Source organism: Triticum dicoccoides, chromosome 5B (genome assembly GCF_002162155.2).
Source record: "Triticum dicoccoides isolate Atlit2015 ecotype Zavitan chromosome 5B, WEW_v2.0, whole genome shotgun sequence".
Lineage (NCBI taxonomy): Eukaryota > Viridiplantae > Streptophyta > Magnoliopsida > Poales > Poaceae > Triticum > Triticum dicoccoides.
This window is the reverse complement of record NC_041389.1, coordinates 582,048,921-582,064,807: the sequence shown is the minus strand read 5'-3', so window position 1 is coordinate 582,064,807 and position 15,887 is coordinate 582,048,921.

Below are 15,887 nucleotides of genomic sequence, written 5' to 3'. Positions count from 1 at the left end.
TGCACCTGCAGTTAAGTCCGGTGAATGTGGCATTGACGTTCTGGAGAGACGGTGACCGTTTCAAGCGGGAAGCGCGCGCTAGCGATGGAAGGGGTTTCGGTAGGCTAGTGCGGTTGATACGTCTCCAACGTATCTATAATTTATGAAGCATTCATGCTATTTTAGTATCTGTTTTGAATGATTATGGGCTTTATTATAGACTTTTATATTACTTTTGGGACTAACCTATTAACTGGAGGCCCAGTCCATATTGCTGTTTTATTGCCTGTTTCAGTATTTTGAAGGAAAGGAATATCAAACGGAGTCCAAACGGAATGAAACCTTCGGCATCGTGATTTTTTGGAAGAATATCACCCAGGAGACTTGGAGTTCACGTCAGAAGAGCCTCGAGGAGGCCAGGAGATAGGAGGGCGCGCCCCCCTATTGGGCGCGCCCCCTCTCTCGTGGGCCCCTTGAGCACCTCCCGACCGACTTCTTTTGCCTATATAGTCCCACGTACCCTAAAAACATCCACGGAGAAGATAGATCGGGAGTTCTGCCGCCGCAAGCCTCTGTAGCCACCAAAAACCTCTCGGGAGCCCGTTCCGGCACCCTGTCGGAGAGGGAACCCATCACCGGTGGCCATCTTCATCATCCCGGCGCTCTCCATGACGAGGAGGGAGTAGTTCACCCTCGGGGCTGAGGGTATGTACCAATAGCTATGTGTTTGATCTCTCTCTCTCTCTCTCTCTCTCTCTTGTGTTCTCTTTATGGCACGATCTTGATGTATCGCGAGCTTTGCTATTATAGTTGGATCTTATGATGTTTCTCCCCCTCTAATCTCTTGTGATGAATTGGGTTTCCCTCTTGAAGTTATCTTATCGGATCGAGTCTTTATTTGAGAACACTTGATGTATGTCTTGCCGTGTTTTTCTGTGGTGACAATGGGATATCACGTGCCACTTGATGTATGTTTTGGTGACCAACTTGTGGGTTCCGCCCATGAACCTATGCATAGGGGTTGGCACACGTTTTCTTGACTCTCCAGTAGAAACTTTGGGGCACTCTTTGAAGTACTTTGTGTTGGTTGGATGAATCTGAGATTGTGTGATGCATATTGCATAAGCATGCACACGGATACTTGAGGTGACAATGGAGTATCTAGGTGACATTAGGGTTTTGGTTGATTTGTGTCTTAAGGTGTTATTCTAGTATGAACGCTATGATGGATTGAGCGGAAAGAATAGCTTTATGTTATTTTACTACGAACTATTGAATAGATAGAACAGAAAGGATAACTTTGAGGTGTTTTCGTACCCTACCATAATCTCTTTGTTTGTTCTCCGCTATTAGTGTCTTTGGAGTGACTCTTTCTTGCATGTTGAGGGATTGTTATATGATCTATCTATGTTATTATTGTTGAGAGAACTTGCACTAGTGAAAGTATGAACCCTATGCCTTGTATCCTATCATTGCAATACCGTTTACACTCACTTTTATCATTAGTTACCTTGCTGTTTTTATAAATTTCAGATTACAAAAACCTTTATCTACCATCCATATTGCACTTGTATCACCATCTCTTCGCCGAACTAGTGCACCTATACAATTCACCATTGTATTGGGTGTGTTGGGGACACAAGAGACTCTTTGTTATTTGGTTGCAGGGCTGTTGAGAGAGAACATCTTCATCCTACGCCTCCTACAGATTGATAAACCTTAGGTCATCCACTTGAGGGAAATTTGCTACTGTCCTACAAACCTGTGCACTTGCAGGCCCAACAACGTCTACAAGAAGAAGGTTGTGTAGTAGACATCAAGCTCTTTTCTGGCGCCGTTGCCGGGGAGGTGAGTGCTTGAAGGTATATCTTTAGAACTGGCAATTGAATCTTTTTATTTCTTGTTTTATCACTAGTTTAGTTTATAAAAGAAAACTACAAAAAAAAATGGAGTTAAGTTTGTCTCATACGCTTCATCTTTTTAATATCTTTCGTGAGTATGATGAAAAGGAAAAGTGTGCTTAAGTGCTAGAATAAGAAATCTATAGAATGTTTGACACTAAATCTTTGACTGATCAGCATGATTGCAATGTTGTTAGTATGAATTCCTTGAATATCCATGATGCTAATGATATGCAAAGCCACAAGCTTGGGGAAGCTATGTTTGATGAATATGATATTTTTAGTCCCCCAAGCTTTGATGAGAATATTTATTATGATGAAAGCACGCCTCCTATTTATGATGATCATATTGTTGAAAGTGGGTTTGGAAGAGTGTCAACTTTAGGAAGTAGTGATCCCACTATTTTGGAGGATGTTGAATCTTATTGTGATGAACATGAAAGTGGATTTGGAAGAGTGTCAACTTTATTTAGTGATGATTCCACTATTTCGGAAGAGGTTCCAATTGATTATGAGAACAAAGTTGCTATCTATGATGATTATTGTGATGACTTGTATGCTATTAAGAGTAATGATAACTATTAAACTTGTCATCATGATTTTAGTTTTCAATTGGATTATGCCTCACATGATAATTATTTTGTTGAGTTTGTTCCCACTACTATTCATGAGAAGAATTTTGCTTATGCGGAGAGTACTAAATTTTCTATGCTTGTAGATCATGAAAAGAATGCTTTAGGTGCTGGTTATATTGTTGAATTCATTCATGATGCTACTGAAAATAATTATGAGGGAGGAACATATGCTTATAGGAATTGCAATAATATCAAGTTTCCTCTCTATGTGCTTAAAATCTTGAAGTTATGCTTGTTTTACCTTCCTGTGCTAGTTGATTATTGTTCCCATAAGTTGTTTGCTCACAAAATCCCTATGCATAGGAAGTGGGTTAGAATTAAATGTGCTAGTCATATTCTTCATGATGCTCTCTTTATATTTCAATTCTTATCTTTTATGTGAGCATCATTTCATCATGCCTAGCTAGGGGCGTTAAACGATAGCGCTTGTTGGGAGGCAACCCAACTTTATTTTTGTTCCTTGCTTTTTGTTCCTGTTTAGTAATAAATAATTCATCTATCCTCTGGTTATATGTTCTTTTATGTTTTAATTAGTGTTTGTGCCAAGTAGGACCTTTGGGAAGACTTGGGTGAAGTTTATGTGATCATGCTGTAAAAAACAGAAACTTTTGCGCTCACGAGATTAGCTTCCAATTTTTACTGGAGAGTGCTTTTAGGTTTATTCTTTTTGAAGATGATTAATAGACAAATTCCTCAGGTCAACAAATTTATTTCAGAATTTTTTGAGTTCCAGAACTATACGTTTGATACAGATTACTACAGACTGTTCTGTTTTTTGACATATTCTGTTTTCATTGTGTTGTTTGCTTATTTTGATGAATCTATGAGTAGTATCGGAGGGTATGAACCATAGAGAAGTTAGAATACATTAGATATTACACCTATAGAATTTATAATGAGTTCATTGCAGTACCTATGTGGTGGTTTTATTTTCTTATACTAACGGAGCTTACGAGTTTTGTTTTGAGTTTTGTGTGGTTGAAGTTTTCAAGTTTTGGGTAAAGATTCGATGGACTATGGAATAAGGAGTGGCAAGAGCCTAAGCTTGGGGATGCCCAAGGCACCCCAAGGTAATATCCAAGGACAACCAAGAGCCTAAGCTTGGGGATGCCCCGGAAGGCATCCCCTCTTTCGTCTTCGTTCATCGGTAACTTTACTTGGAGTTATATTTTTATTCACCACATGACATGTGTTTTGCTTGGAGCATAATTTTCTTGTGTTAGTATTTGCTTGCTGTTATTTATAATAATGTTTTTCATCTTTAGTTTCAATAAAAATGTCAAGGATAGCCTTTGCCATCCTTATTTTGCTAGTATACATGTTGCTGTTTGAAAACTGAAAGTTTACCGCTGTTGCAAAAATTACCTAGAAAAGTCAAAGATTGGTATAATGTTGAATCTTTTTGAATATTAAGCTATTATAAATTTATTACAGTGGGAATTTTCTATCATAATTTTTGGATTTAGGGAAGTATTGATACTCTTTCATTTTTTATAGACTGTACTGTTTTGGCAGATTGCTGTTATGGTTGCATTGTTTGCATATGTTTGCTAATGATTCTATTTGAGGATAGGAGTATTAAATTTGCAGAGGAATTTATTATGCAATGTTGAATAATAATTTTAGTGACTTGTTACAGTAGAAAATGATAAGGTTTTGCATTGGTTTATACTAACCTATCTCACGAGTTCTTGTTGAGTTTGGTGTGGATGAAGCTTTTGATAAAAAGAGAAACCATGATATGAGAGGAATTAAGGAGACACAAAATTTCAAGCTTGGGGATGCCCAAGGCACCCCAAGATAGTATTTCAAGAAGTCTCAATCATCTAAGCTTGGGGATGCCCCGGTAGGCATCCCACCTTTCTTCTTCAACCACTATCGGTTAGTATCGGTTGAGCCTAAGTTTTTGCTTCTTCACATGAGTTGTGCTATCCTTGCAATGTCATTTTATTTTGCTTTGCTTGCTGTTTGAATACAATACCAAGTTCTGAAATTCTTTAATGAGAGAGAATCTTCACATAGTTACATAATTATTTAGCTACTCATTGATCTTCACTTATATCTTTTTGGAGTAGTTTTTTACTCGTGTGCTTCATTTATATCCTATGAGTAAATGGTTGAATGAGTTGAATGTCATAAATCTGAAATTATATATGCCTCATTTGCTTATCCCATGGGGAGTATTGACTTCACATCTAAGACATAGAGGTTGTAAATTTATTGTCGGTTAGCAAGCATTGTATTAGTCATTTGAACAATTCATGAAAGAATATTGAAGGAAGAGAGATTTCACATATAAATATATTATCATAGACATGTTTAATAATTGTGAGCACTCATTAAGTATGACATGCTAAAAAGTTTATGTTGGGCAAGGAAGACAACATAATGGGTTATGCTTTCTCACATCTCAGTTAAAGTATATTGCCATGGATCATTCAAACATGTTGAGCTTGCCTTTCCCCCTCATGCTAGCCAAAATTCCTTGCACCAAGTAGAGATACTACTTGTGCTTCCAAATATCCTTGAACCCAGTTTTTGCCATGAGAGTCCACCATACCTACCTATGGATTGAGTAAGATCCTTCAAGTAAGTTGTCATCGGTGCAAGCAATAAAAATTGCTCTCTAAATATGCATGACTTATTAGTGCGGTGAAAATAAGCTTTGTACGATCTTGTTATCAAAGCAATAAAAGCGACGGACTGCATAATAAAGGTCCATATACAAGGGGCCATATAAAGTGACGTTCTTTTGCATTAAGATTTTGTGTATCCAACCCTAAAAGTGCATGACAACTTCTGCTTCCCTCTGCGAAGGGCCTATCTTTTACTTTATGTCTTTTACTTTATGCAAGAGTCAAGGTGATCTTCACCTTTCCCTTTTACATTTTGTCCTTTGGCAAGCACTTTGTGTTAGGGTGATCTTGATATATATATCCAATTGGATGTACGTTAGCTTGAACTATTATTGTTGACATCACCCAAAGGTGAATACGTTTGGAGGCAACATTATAAGCCCCTATCCTTCTTTGTGTCTTATTAAAACTTCATAACCACAAGTACTGCGTGAGTGTTAGCAATTGTAGAAGACTATATGATGGTTGAGTATGTGAAGTTTGCTAAATCAAAGCTCTGACATAGACCCTTCCTGAAAATAGGATGAATTGCAATTGTTTGATGACTAAGAATGAAGTTTGCTAGTTTTCAAGAAAGTTTATGGTTTATGCTTTAACATGTGAATAGCTTGTTACTTGATCATGAAAAGTTTTATGAGATGAACTACTGTTATGACATATAATGATGCTAGTAAAGGTGATTGAAATTATCATTGATCAAGCTTGTGCACCTCTAGCATTCACACTTCATAAATTCTTTCTTTATCATTTACCTACCCGAGGACGAGTAGGAATTAAGCTTGGGGATGCTGATACGTCTCCAACGTATCTATAATTTATGAAGCATTCATGCTATTTTATTATCGTTTTGAATGATTACGGGCTTTATTATACACTTTTATATTACTTTTGGGACTAACCTATTAACCGGAGGCCCATCCCATATTGTTGTTAGGGCTGGAAAAAAAGCTCGAAGCTCGCGAGCTAAACAAGTAGCTCGTGACTCGGCTCGAATTGACTCGAACTCGAAGAATAACGAGTCGAGCCGAGCTTTAGTTTAAGATCGTTTATAGACCAAGTTAAACGAGCTAATCTCGCGAGTACTCGTGTAACTCGTTAGGCTCGATACAATAGACCAGCCACTCCCGATACACAGAAAGATCAGCCACTAAACAGCGTACATCCCAAGCGCACAACCCAAGGCTGAGCAGTTGAAGGCCTAGCCTCCTAGGAGACTCACGCGTTACAAGAAGATTACAATTGTATAGTGATATATATGTTTAATATATACACAATCATTTTTATCATATTTGAGGGCTTTATGTTTATATCTTAAACGAGCTTAACAAGCTAGTCGAGTCAGCTCGCGAGTTATACGAGTCGAGCCGATCTTGGGTTTAGGCTCGTTATAGTAACGAGTCGAGTCGAGCTAGCTCGTTAACGAAACGAGCTCTAGCGAGTCGAGCTGGCTCGACTCGGCTCGAATTCCAGCCCAAATTGCTGTTTTATTGCCTATTTCATTATTTCGAAGGAAAGGAATATCAAACGGAGTCCAAACGGAATGAAACCTTTGGCAGCGTGATTTTTTTGGACGAATATCACCCAGGAGACTTGGAGTTGACGTCAGAAGAGCCTCGAGGAGGCCAGAAGATAGGAAGGCCCCCCAACTAGGCGCGCCCCCCTATCTCGTGGGCCCCTCGAGCACCTCCCGACCGACTTCTTTCGCCTATATAGTCCCACGTACCCCAAAAACATCCACAGAGAAGATAGATCAGGAGTTCCGCCACCGCAAGCCTTTGTAGCCACTAAAAACCTCTCGGGAGCTCGTTCCGGCACCCTGCCGGAGAGGGAACCCATCACAGGTGGCCATCTTCATCATCCCGGCGCTCTCCATGACGAGGAGGGAGTAGTTCACCCTTGGGGCCGAGGATATGTACCAGTAGCTATGTGTTTGATCTCTTTCTCTCTCTCTCTCTCTCTTGTGTTCTCTTTATGGAACGATCTTGATGTATCGCGAGCTTTGCTATTATAGTTGGATCTTATGATGTTTCTCCCCCTCTACTCTCTTGTGATGAATTGAGTTTCCCTCTTGAAGTTATCTTATCGGATTGAGTCTTTATTTGAGAACACTTGATGTATGTCTTGCTGTGTTTATCTATGGTGACAATGGGATATCACGTGCCACTTGATGTATGTTTTGGTGACCAACTTGCGGGTTCCGCCCATGAACCTATGCATAGGGGTTGGCACACGTTTTCTTGACTCTCCGGTAGAAACTTTGGGGCACTCTTTGAAGTACTTTGTGTTGGTGGGATGAATCTGAGATTGTGTGATGCATATCGTATAATCATGCCCATGGATACTTGAGGTGAAAATGGAGTATCTAGGTGACATTAGGGTTTTGGTTGATTTGTGTCTTAAGGTGTTATTCTAGTATGAACTCTATGATGGATTGAGCGGAAAGAATAGCTTTATGTTATTTTACTACAAACTCTTGAATAGATAGAACAGAAAGGATAAATTTGAGGTGGTTTCGTACCCTACCATAATCTCTTTGTTTGTTCTCCGCTATTATTGTCTTTGGAGTGACTCTTTGTTGCATGTTGAGGGATTGTTATATGATCTATCTATGTTATTATTGTTGAGAGAACTTGCACTAGTGAAAGTATGAACCCTATGCCTTGTTTCCTATCATTGCAATACCGTTTACACTCACTTTTATCATTAGTTACCTTGCTGTTTTTATAATTTCAGATTACAAAAACCTATATCTACCATCCATATTGAACTTTTATCACCATCTCTTCGCCGAACTAGTGCACCTATACAATTCACCATTGTATTGGGTGTGTTGGAGACACAGGAGACTCTTTGTTATTTGGTTGCAGGGTTGTTTGAGAGAAACCATCTTCATCCTACGCCTCCTACGAATTGATAAACCTTAGGTCATCCACTTGAGGGAAATTTGCTACTGTCCTACAAACCTGTGCACTTGCAGGCCCAATAACTTCTACAAGAAGAAGGTTGTGTAGAAGACATCAACGGTCAGACACTGGCGTGGTGGTAAAGTGTGAACTCATGGATGACGAGCCTTTGAAGCATATGCGGCACGTATTGACAACCGCTCGTGTCGCCAGCTAGCCTTCGACGACCACCATAGACACCACACAACCATGCATAACTTACGAATAATGGACAAATCGATCAGACACACACTCGTGTGCAGTGGCACTAAGATCGGTCGCTCACGATAGTACATACTCCATACCAAACTACCATAGTACCCTCTCTAGTTAGGCTGTTTTATAGATTGTCGTTGTGCTGGACGATATACATGAGCAAAGCGCTCCGAGTATGACCGCTGGGGTTGAGCCAAGTGAATACATGCTCGACATTCGCGTAGGCCTCCATCAAACGTCTAAACAGTAATGTCAGGCACCGCCGGGGCACGCACATGATGGGTTCACTGTTTGCGTTGCGCCATGAGCAGGACTTTGATTTAGAGGGCGACGTGCATGCATTAGCATGCTTTGACAGTGTGAGCGTGAGTGTCTGACGCGAAGTATTTCATTTTCATTTGGCTGACAAGGGTGCATTGCAGTGACGAGTCCGTGGTTTGATTCCCCACATACGCATAATTTTGGTTTTTACAGTATTTCTTTCTCCATTGACAGGTAGGCCCGTGTAGATAAATAAAGAACATGAGCTGATGAGGCGCATGCGGACTGTTTGACTGGTCAACCAGACATATACGGAGCTATATGCTGAGCTAGTGACCGTATAATCACCATATCTCGTATACAATGATCAAAGTGAGCTATCAAGACAAGTTTGATGACCGCCAATGCATTTTACTCGGTAATAAATGACCATGATTGAAGGGGAATCCAAATTTCCTTCATCTTCTGTCCTTGAGATCTTGACAAACCAATGCACTATACGGTTGTCCGGCCACTCCACCCCAGAGCTCTCACCAAGTCCGCATCATTCATGCCACCACGCCGCACACTAATCGGTAAGGCAGCAATGGCATTCCGCCGCTCCGAGTTCCTCGCCACCCACAACCGCACACAAAAATGGTAGGGAAGCGATGGCATCCCGCTGTGCCGAGTTCATCGCCGCTCGCGACCTCACAACTATGTGGGAGGAATTTGAAGATGCCAAGACCGAATGGACGGTAGAGCAAGAGGCGTCCAAAGCCGCACAGAGGGAGCGGAAAAGTCAGAAAGCACTCAAGAAAAGAGAGGCCCGCCGCCGCAAGAAAGAAAAGGACGCACGCGCTGCTGCAGAGAGGTCGGCAGAGATCCAAGCACGGTGGGGTGTCACCGACAAAGCCGGGAAGGAGAACGACGGCGTCTGGCCAGCATGTGAGAAGTAGTAGTACTAGTAGTTAGTGTGTGTGTCTGTGTCTGAGTACGAGCATGTACTAGTACTACTAGTTACTACTGTAGTTTTTAGAGCAAATTACCAGTATTAGCCTAGACTAAATGGAAAAATTCCTATCCTATGCATCAAATGGCATCTCTTTCTCTATAGGAATTGAGATGCATGTCATCTCACTTCCTATGATATTCGTATTCCTATAAAATTCCTATCCTATGAACGAAAGGAAGCCTCTGTTGGAGTAACTACTGTAGCTAGCAGTACTGCTGAGTAGTTTTCTTCAAGAAGCGGAATTCAATGAAGTCATGATGGTTCCTTCGTCCGAGCAACTTCAAAATGGGAAGTGTGCCTGTGATTTGACGGCTCATTAGTCATTTTTACTGCGGTGCGACGACCGAGGTGACTCTCCCTTGGAGTTCTGCGTGCATGGCAAGTGGACCAGGATGGTCGACGTCCCACATGTTGGCGAACGGAAGTATTCTTTTCGATATCGAGGAGCAAGGAAACTGCGTGGTATAGTATCACCGCTGATTGGTTCTCAAAAAAATAGTATCACTGCTAATTTATAATTATTTTTTATTTCTGATGAATGCTAGCGTTTCAACTCTTACGACAAAGAGTGCCAAACACGGCACGTGCTGGATGTCCCACACGTCAGCGAAAGGAGTGGGACATGAACAGCGTGGTAGAGCCTAGCGTAAAAAACCCAGTGTGGTAGAGCGTCTCCACTTCTTCCACTTATGGGTCGGAGACGACACGCAGTAGTACTTTGTGGTATGAACGATACAAAGTGTGACTTGGAGAGAAAGACACGTCTAGTTGGAAGGTCTCGGGGCATACACGTAAACAAATATAAAAATTAATATGTGCCTCCAACTAATATAGTAGTAGTAGAGTACTTAGGCATGTACTCCATAACATTACCGTGCATTGCACGTACAACATTTAGTGGTAGCACGTATTAAGAGACAAATGTCGCCCAAGAGTTCCCTTCTCGACCTACTTTTGGGTGATTGGTAGAGTGTATGGAGGGTGTATGAGTCCACACTAGTTTAGCACAAATACACTAGAAGCATGCATGAAGAGAACATGCATGAAGAGGGGTGTTGAGTTGAGCATGTATGAAGAGCGAACAACTATGCTGAGACGAGAACGCAACCAAACACATCCTTTATGCCACGCATGTTCATACCATTTATGCCTTTCTACTTCACTTACTGCGCTACATTACTCAGGTTCGTACATCCACTCCTGGGTACATGTCCGTCTCATAGTTCCAGTCCCATGTGTTCTTCATACAGATGGAACGATCCTTGCATAACACGTGCACCTTGATGCTAGATGTCTCGCGTGTTGGCAAAAGGATGTACAAAGCCCACGTAAAAAAATAGAGTGGAAGAACATAGATTCCCGACGACCAAGAAGGAGCAAGAACCTCGTGGTGGAGCATCTGCACTCATAATATTTAATATTATTCAGCGATATAAAATCAACCACTCATCTCCAGAGTGGACTGGAAGAGTACGAAACACGGCGGCCCAGTGTAGTTACATCATACTAGTACATGTCTAACCCACACTATCACCATATTTCTTGGCTTCCGTGCGACACCTATCTCTAGTAATCCAGCAGCCTGTATCGCTTCTCCCTCCTTGTCTCTATCAAAGTGCGGCGGGCTGGCGTTTTTGCCGTCTATTGAGGTCGGTTAACTCATCACATGTTAGCGACATGCCAAGAGCATTCTAAAAAAAATTCCTTTCACGTTCCGTTTAAAAAAAAAATCCTTTCACGTACGAATTTGACTGTATGCTTTGAGCAACTTGCATGTCCTATACTGCTCCTGTTTGATACTCTAACTTAGCTAGAGGTTAGACTAACTCATGACTAACCCTGAACTAACTATAGCCAAAGGGGTGTTTGGGTGACAGGGTTAGATTGACAATAAATGCACTTGATGGGAGAAAAAAGTGACTTTTCAGTGGTCCCAATGAGAACTATCTCCACTTAGCACCTCTTAGGTGGGATAGTTTTTTTGGTGGGTTCGGTGCAACTTGCTCCAATTTAAACCCTCATGCTTGGATACTTTAGGGCTATTTGAGCCCCAACTAGCTCAAACTAACTCTAACCCATGGATCCAAATAGGGCCTATGGCCAGTCTCGACGCGGAGCAGTTGCGTGCACCGGGAAGCGGCGCTCTCTCGGCCGTCGCGTCACTTCAAAGACGGCGCCAGTGAGAGGTCGCCTTCGCTCTGGTCGGGCATTAATGCAGCACTGACGCTCGAGGGCGACGCTGACCGTTTCACGCGAGAAGCGCGCGCTGGCAAGGTAGTATAGGTTTTGAACCGCTTCAGGTGTAGCACTGGTAGTTTGCAAAACTACTCAATTATTGCACTTAGTTTCCTAAGAAACTAGCAGTGTGCCCTGCGCATTTGCGCGGCTAGATTTAGCACATTTTTTATATTGATTTGTGTTTCTCTATAAGATATTAAGTCAACTATCACTCAAAATATGACTATATATAGGTAAACATGTCCCTGCACTAATTGTATTATGTTATTATAATACCTTCAATAGAAGACCGGCTTATGGTGTAACTCTTGAATTATTTGACTAATTTAGAGATTTTCCTCTTCCACTCATATTTTTCTTTTGATGATTATCTCCCCGCTTATAAATTTAGAGAATATTTTATTCAGGATCAAACGATAAAGTGAAAGGTCATCGTCGAGATTGGTTCTATTTTTATCCATCTGACTTCTCATTCAATATATACTCATGGTTTTTTCGGCAATTCCACGAAAACTTATGTCATTATAATCGGCTTTGAGTGAAAAATAAATAATCTCCGCCTCCATCCAACCCCCATCTTTTTGTCACCATATATTATTTATCCTAATCATATTGCTAAGATTCTGTATTGGCCTGTCTTTGTGAGCACAAATAGGATGTCTCCTTACATAATTGACATGGTTTACTGCTTAGAACTATTATTTGGTAAAACCTTAATTTACTCCCATCATAGCTTGTCTTTAGGATGGTGATTGCGTTTCTGGCCCCCCTATTTCACTTACACATAGATAGAAGGTACTTATGAATCCCCCCTATGCCATTAATGGACCAAATTATGATGTGGATTGGATCCTACTTGCATATCTACGGTTTGCTTGCGTTTCAATTATCAGGACATTTATGGTTCTAGCTTATTTGGGAGGAGGAGAGGATTAAAGTCTAACTGCTTCTTTTTGTAGAAATATATTTTGAATTATAGGTATTTATGTACTTGTGTATTAAGCACTTGGAAATAAATTTGCAGATTTTCCTTTTCATTTTTATTTCATGTCAAATTTCATGTGAATATATAACCTATACTTTTTTCCCTAGCTAATGAGTGTTACGTCATGTCTATCATGAAGTTCCGTGGTTCCAATCATTAGAAAGCTATCTGTGTTTTTGCACATGTGGTGGCACCCATACTTGGCATGTCTATATTTAATTTCATGTTTATAAACTACTATTTTTTTCATTTTATATTTGCCCTCTTCAATCACGATCTTAATTAGCTTTGAAACATTTTAATTGTGTGATTTCGCTTGGCACCTACACTGTTAGATCCTGCTTTTTTCTTATTGTATGAGTGTGTCTATGTACGTGCACATCTATACTTTTTATAAATTAGTGCATATAGTCAATTTGCATACATATATCATAATATAAAGAGTATAGTTCTGAAAGACCGCTGACATTAGTGTATATAGTCAATTCGCGTACATATATAAAAATATAAAGAGTATAGTTCTGAAAGACCGCCGGCATTTGTATGTGGGTGAGCGTGAAAAAATAGTATTTGAAGAACTTCACATTACATCTTAGTGACTCAATCCCTCTACATTATTTTTTTACCCAGAAACCGTAGAACAATTCGTAAATTTCAAGATGATATGCCGGCTCAGTCTTTCGGAGATGCTCATAGGGGTAGGGGGTGCGTGTGTGCATTCATAGGGTGAGTGTATGCGCGTGTATATGAGCGCTTGTGTCTGTACTGTGTTAAAAAAACCATAAAATGTTTTACATTTATTTCTTTTTTCTATATTTTATATTTATTATATTGCAGCTGAATGAATTCTCAAAAGAATAAATATATTTATTGGGTCAATCTAGCATGACAAACCACATAGAAAAATAGGCCATTGCATGACTCAATTTCCAATCTTGGTGAATGGCAGTTGCAGCTGCTAGATATATAAAACTATGCACTGTTAAAAACCATAAAATATTTTACATTTATTTCTTTTTTCTATATTTTAGATTTATTATATTGCAGCTGAATGAATTCTCAAAAGAATAAATATATTTATTGGGTCAATCTAGCATGACAAACCACATAGAAAAATAGGCCATTGCATGACTCAATTTCCAATCTTGGTGAATGGCAGTTGCAGCTGCTAGATATATAAAACTATGCACACAGAAAAAAGAGCTAATAGATGTGTCAGGCATTACCTTTTTTTAGGCAGATGTTCACGCGTTAAGTTGTTTTTATTCCCCTTATGGTTTCTGAACACGGACGTGCATGGGTTATTTTGAAGTCCCAGGTATAGATTTTAGGCTTGACTGCTCGTGGGCATTTTTTTTTTTGACGGAGACGACTCCTACACAGTTTAATCTGGTGATTATAATACCCAAAAACTGCACATGTCTAACCTTGGTATATGTGCTAGGCTCTAGGTTTGACGGCCTGTCCGCAGTTTTGCTTTTTTTCTTTTTTTTTACGCAAACGGTGGCTAAATAGTTTAATCTAGTGGTTTATAAGCCTAGGGAGATTATGTGTCCGACTGGGACACGCTTGCAGCGCCTCTCTAGATATTAGGCTCATACCAACTTTATGTACGTGACCACGTACATAACTATTGTTGATTGCTGCAGAAAAACCTTTTTTTCTTTTGAGAAGAAAAAGGTTGTACCACAGTGCCTTATGGTTGATTGTGTACGTGTCATATCACAATTGTATGTAACGCTTATTTTTTTAATCCTAGCCGTTTAAATCAAAGATTAATGACCTAGGTATTTTAACCTATGTGGATGCGCCATGTGGCTTCTTTTGCTCTTGTTTTAATTATATAATAGATAGATTGTGGTAAAAAACGTTACTCCACAGCCCGCTTCCCTTCTCCTTCCTCTTCCACCGCCCGCGCACGTCCGTGGGAAGCGACCGGTCAACCCTTATATAGGAGTGCTAGCACAAAAAGATGCATGCATGACCACTAAAATTTCCATATTAAAGCGCCGCTCCGGCGGGAGTATGGCGTATGTTGTTACCTTCGGTTGGGGCATGGCTACCGGGCGACGGCGACCAGAGAAGAGGCGATAGGAGGGGAATGAATGCAGCTACTGTTTGGGTTCGCCTTCCGGCTTAAATAGCGCAGCATCACGTGTACCCGCGGGTGCACAAATTGTAACATACGTGTCTGCTTAAGTGGGCGTCACGTAACTGGTGTGTGTGTGAGAGAGAGATTCTGAGAGACAGAGTGTGTGTGTGCGACTCTACTCTTCGGACATGTACTCAACCTTTTGCATCAGGATATAAGTATAATGGTATTTACTTTAGCTAGTGATTTACGTGGCCATGTTAACGTGGTTGTGTCAAAAAAATGTCACTTCCTGCTCGTGATTCGCGTTATATAATTACAAGCAAGATGCTCGTGCATTGCACGGACCATCAATATGCATTTTTTTTACAAAACACCTGTTGTGATTGACCCATGCAGGAGTAATCCCATGTGTAAAAACTAATGATATCTCGAGAATTTTATCGGAAAACTAGTATCTCGAGAATGTCATCGAAAAAATGAAAGATGGGAGATAAGGAGAGGAGGAGTGGAGCGTAGTGGTGACTGGTGGTCGAAATGGGCGGAGGCACGGGGATGGACGGCGCCGGCAGGCGGCAGCGGCCACCATGCTAGATTGTTCCAGAGACTTTCTTTTTTAGTTGCCGAGCAATGAGGTCGTGGGAGATAAGGATGTGGAGAGAGGTGCGTGCATCTTTTGTAAAATTATCATAGTTTGCTTTCTATCCGTCAGATATAGATCATACGGTCTGTATCACAAGATGGCAGGCACACCATCATCGCCAACTCGTTTTTTATAAGGGTACAGATGATAAGTTTGCTGACTACTAAAGTAAAGTGGAATTTGTCCATGTTATGCAAGTAAATTAAGGTGATTGTTTATCATACGGGTAAGGTTGGATGAAGGGTGGTAGGAACAAATGTCCGCCTAGAGCATGTGTATGTGAGATGGAGTCTTAGTGTGTGTGTGGTGTGTGTGTGTGTGTGAGAGAGAGAGAGAGATGGAGTCTTAGTGTGTGTGTGTGTGTG